The following is a 6000-nucleotide window of genomic DNA, read 5'->3' on the forward strand; positions in this document are numbered from 1 at the left end:
TCTGAAAATGCTGGTTAAAAATGCCTAGAGAATCTTGTTTAAAAAATATGAAAAGGTTTCAAACATTTGGTAATTTTAGATAATCTTGATCCCTGTTCTTTGATCGAGAAGGATTAGGTAGTCAGAGAGAAGAAGAAATCAAGGAATAAACTTCACAGTGTATTAAGGTGTGCATAATATGAAGGTATGTTGCATAATGTGCAAGTGCATATATTATCATAGCATCTTCATTATCAATAGTAATAGAGATCTCACCTAAGCTGGTAACCTTCACCTTCAAAGGAGTCACACAAAAGTTTTGATTCATGAATTTATATTGAAGATCAAAATATAGAGGTTAGACACATGAACTAGAACAAGGTCCTCATCTTATACAATTATGAATGACAAGATTCAACACAGGTGCCTTGGGATTTCAGATAGAAGAAGCAGAAGGAGTTCAAATCTATTAAAATTTTTGGCTATAAATAGGGTATAAATCATCACAAAAGGAAAAAATAAGTACACTAGAGTGCTCCCAGACCTTGTCTAAGAAAAATCTAGAAACCATTTTCAAAGTTGAGAACTTTGATTTTTTGGTGAAATGAGCACCTTGCACAAATTTCATGTAAAGTGAGTAGGTGCACAACACAATGTGTGCTTCTCCAAATGTGCACCAATTTTTTTGAAAAAGTTAGAGGTGCACTAATAGCTAACTACCAGTTCCTAATTTAGAGCTTTCCATGCACTAGAAATGCATTCTAATGATAGTTTAATTCATAAAAACATTCAAAGAGGGCTAAGATTCCATTTTTAGAGCTTTCAGTGACTCCCATATCCTCTTACATCTTCCTTCTTCTTATCTACTATTTCTTTATTTATTTTAAGACATGTAAAGGCTCATGCATCCATTAATTGATATAAACAAGGGTGGAGTCCTACTTAACACCATTTCGAGAGTCAGTTTATATATATTTAGTTTTATTTTATTAGTTTTAGGCATATAATTGCATGAAGAGATCTCTCACTCTCAACACAAATTGAGGAGATGATTTCTTATAAATTCAAGAATGTAACATGTATTCTAGGTCATTATTTTGATGCAATAATATATGTTATTTGTGCTTTCATTCTGAGTGTAGTTATTCTTACCTGAGTGAGTTATATTTTGTGAATGTATGTTCATGGAGTGTAATGAAGCCAATGGTTTTGGTGTGTTATTTTTATTGAGTGATATTTTAAATCTGGTGATTGTCACATGTTAAAAAATTTCACTAATGTACTTAGTTGGAGAAGAGATCACCCATTTTGTTCCGACATAACTTCTCATCTCACATGAATGCACTTTTTGTGGCCTTGCAATCAAATAAAAAGTGAAATATCTTACAGTTACTAAATTCTCATCGATGATTGCATTAGTGGAATTAAGAAAGTGTTGCTCCTATTTACATTGGTTACCTACCCATGTTTTCAAAAGGCTTAACTTGTAGATGTATTGTTTCTGAGGCTTATGTCCATTAGGGATTTATTTTTCAAGTTATTTTCTTAAAATTCTTGTTACCTTACCTTAGTTATTTTCTTTTAAAATATTTGGTTAATTTAGGAATTCATATAGTTGCATTCTTTATAAACTCAAAAATACAAAAAATTGATTTCTTTTTGTGTGGTTACTCTTTTGAGATAGCAAGCAGATTAAATATCTTATCTGAAATTGGTCAAATCAAAAAAGGCCTCCTTGTGAACACTTACATTTATCTTTTGTTGAGTGGATTACATTAGGTCACAAGATTGCCCAGAAACATGGAGTTTATCCCATATTAACTTTCCAAGAGAGGAGTTTGAAATGATTCCCGTCGTTAAGCATCATGCAAAATGATAGCTCAATAGGATGACCTTCAAAAGTATAAGTATACTATTTTTTCCTTTCTAGATGAATCATCTTCACTCTCATTAGAGAATCCAATGACTTGTTTACTTCCACTTTTGGGTGGGTTTGGTATTACAATTGGATTCCAAATCCCTTCACCACTTGCACCAATGGGCCCTATACTTGAATAACCCATGTTTTTTATCATAGTTGCTCCTTTACTATGCATTTGTTTAATTGAATCACTCCTTTGAAGTTGAACAATATTCTTGGTTGACCTAGGATCCTGAGTACCTTGAATATTTTGATCAAAGTCAAGGTCGTTTTGTCATTGATTATCACTCTCATTGCAAGTGCAAAATTGATATAATGTAGACATATGCTCTTTATTCCAATAATCGCTAAGAATTTCATCCTCCTCAATTTCCTCAAAAGTTGTTGAGGTCTTTAGTTCACCCAAATTTTTACTCATTTTCCAAAAATTAGTCATCTTGGTTTGACACCATAATTCATATTTGCATGCCTCTTTAATTGATTTTGGCATAGAACTCTTAGAAGGTTGAGATGCTTTCTTGTAGAAATTTAAGTATGTCAAAGGCTTTGATTTTTCTCACTATGATAGGTGCAATGTTATAATCTGTGATGAAAATTCTTGCTTTGAAATATTTTCTTTGTTGCATGTGTCTCCATCTCTATTTTAACCTTATCCCATCTATCCATGTTTTTAAACTTTTTTTATCAATGGTATTTCCTAATGTTGATATTTTCTTGCAGAGTCCCCATTGGCAATAAGTGTTTTTTTTTATTATATTCAGTGGATCATAATTCTAGTGACTAAAAAAATTAAAGCTAAAAAAATTACCAATTCATTTGTCACTTTGAAAGCCTTTCTCTTAAATGTGAGGCCTTTGATTAAAAAAGGCAAGGAAGGAAATATCATTTTCTTTTGTTGTCCATTGAAAAGTTCATCTATGCTCTCCATCTATTGTACATATTCTACTACAAAAACTCTTTATGTAACATGCATTGGAAGTTTGTACAGTTCAACTGCTGAAGTGCAAAACTCTAACACAATTTAGTCTTCCATAAAGAACCAATCAGTGAATTGAGTTTGACTTCTTAGTTGAATACAATCTTTATAAGACAAACAATCTAAGCATTGAAGTGTCTATAATTTTTGGTAAATAGGTGCCAAAAATAATTCTACAAAATGGTTGTAGTTATTATTGTTTGTAGTCATCCTCATCTTATGTGTCTACTCATATACTAGACATGGAGTCTTTGATTTCTTTTGGGCTTTCTCATCAAACTTATACACCTCAATATCAAGATTGTTGTTATCAATATCAAATATTGGGTGATGCTTTACTAAAAGAAGGTAGCACAAGTAACTTGTGAGCCTAAATTTCTTCATCTTGCCTATAGTTGTACTTTGTTTAATCATTAGTAATTATTCTTGCATAGATTCAACAATGTGTTGAACATAATTATATCTTACTTCTACCTTCTCAACTGATTGACCTTGACAATGGATATTATAAATCATTTCAAGAACACTGGCCCTCACTTCCTTGTTACTGTCCAAACCTAGACAAAATGATAATAAAGAAATAGTATTCTGAATCCATGGCACAAAAATATCATACTGATAAGGAGGCTTGTGGTCTATGTCTGGTGTAATAGTATCACTAGTATGATCAGTAGATGAATCTGATTTTATTAAACCCTTAATATATGAATCTTGAAAACCTCTATCTATTTTTTCATAAACCTATGCTAGTTTATCCAACTCAATACACTCATTAAAGCTTTCTAGTTTAAACCCTAGTCCTAAGTCTAACAAAGTGAAAAATTCACTCTCAGTTATGTATAAAATTTCCTCTTGAGTGTTTTGGTTTACAATTGCCTTTCTATTTTCATTGTAATTTTGAGCACATAGCATTACAATTTCAGGGAAAGGGAAAACTTTGGGTACATCAACATTTACTAATCCACTAATCAAAGTAGCTAGTTTATTTGTATGTGTGCCAATACTTTTTTTATTTGAAATAATTTCTCCCCCTTTTGTGGATCTTTCCACTTATTAAACAACGAATGTCTAATTTTCATGATTCCCACATCTCCATGGATAACATGATAAAAAATATCATGATATTCATTAGTGAACCTTGGGGTTTGTAGCACTTTCTTGAGTTCTATTATGTCTTTCTTTTCTTTTTTGCTTCCAATTCGACTCATACTGGAGATTTTTTACTTTGTTTTGCCTGTGCTTGCTAGTGGTTATTACAAAAAATTCTTCTTCAAGCCCTATTTAAAAAAAATGTAAAGTATAAACCTAAGACAGTAAGATTTCTACTACTACAATTGCATTGCAAAAAAATTTTAAAAAATATAAATTCCTAGAATCAAGATTCAAGATTAAATAATACTATTGCTAGCAAATACTTAGATAATTGGTGTTGTCCTATGATACTCAAGTTTTAGACATTCAATCTTCAAAGAAGAAAATGGAATTCACTCATAGTCTTTGAAAAGTTGAAATTTGAAAACTCTATAGTACCGAACTCTTGAGAACTCTGAACTTCATAGTTTAAAAAAATAAAAATAGAAGGTTAATAGTTAAAAGTTAAAATGTAAGTAATTAATTATTTAAATTATTGTACTATGTACAATGTACATGTAACTGTCATCAATAATGTACATAATTATTATAATAAAAAGAAACAATGAAGTACATTATACATTTGAATTTTAAAATTTGTAAATTTTAAATTAATTTAATAATAAAAGTCAATTATTGAACTTAATAATTGATGGCCCCCGCGGCCCCACCTAATATGATTTTTGGATTGATTTGTGGAATGTTATCATTGTTGTCAAGAGTCATATAGAATTGTGACACTTGTCACAAACACGTGTCCTTGACATGTGTCATGATTGTAGATTTTTTTTGACAACAATGATACAATTCCCAAAATTTACCTGAAATTCATCTTGGCTAATTGATCTTTCTTTTACTTTATAGTTGAGATTAACTAATAAATAAGATTAAACATAATAACCAAGTCCTGACACTTAATCAAGCATTACAATGGGTAGACACATGTCACGATTCTAGATGTTTCTTGACAACATCGATATCATTCACAAAATTTACGCAAAATTCATTTGAGTCGTTGATCTTTATCTTACTTAATAATTGGGATTAACTAATAAACAAGACTAAACATAATAACTGAGTCCTAACACTTAATCAAGCATTGCAATGACTAGGCACATGTCACAATTCTGGATGTTTCTTGACAATAGCGTTAACATTTCCAAACTCTATGCAAAATTTAGCTTGGGCCACTGATCTTTCATTAATTTAATAGGCAAATTAACTAGAAAAGACTAAACATAATAATTGATCCTTGACACTTAATCGAGCATTGTATTGACTAGACACATGTCACAATTCCAGATGAATTTAGGCACATGGGAAAATATTCCCCAAATCAATCTAAAATTCATCTTAGACCATCGATCTTTCTTTTAATCAATGGTCAGGACTTGGACATAACTATTTAAGAAAGAATCTTCAACTACACATGTCTTGATTTCGGATAGAATTCGAATTTAACTTAGATCTTTTAAAATTTGGTTCAAAAATAGAATCGTGGTCATTGATCTATCATTCATTGAACTATCCAAATCAATTCATGAATTGTTAAACCTTTTGCATGACAAATATTAATAATTTAAATTATAATTTATCTTATTGTTGCACAATACAAATTAAAATTAAAATTGCAAAGTGCAATAACTAGTTGCAGTGTTGCACATATTTTAACTAAATGATTTAGTTAAAACTTAAAACATACAAATTATTTGAATTTCTTGACAATTTTCAAAATCCCTGATTTGAATTAGAATAAAATTAAGTATGTAAAATTAGTGAAACTTCAAATTTTCAAAAATAGAAAATTATCATTTTTAAATTGTAATCAATTATCATTCATCGATCAATAATTATTTAATAATGATAACTTAATTTGATAATCATAGCATTTTTACTTAATTAAAATTAATTTATATTACAATCAATATTTTCTTTATTGCTCCACCTTAATAATGATAACTTAATTTAAATTTAAATAAGCATGCCATTTTTC

The sequence above is a fragment of the Cupressus sempervirens genome, chromosome 3 (assembly GCF_028749045.1).
Source record: "Cupressus sempervirens isolate cs-2001-9-10 chromosome 3, ASM2874904v1, whole genome shotgun sequence".
Classification (NCBI taxonomy): Eukaryota; Viridiplantae; Streptophyta; class Pinopsida; order Cupressales; family Cupressaceae; genus Cupressus; species Cupressus sempervirens.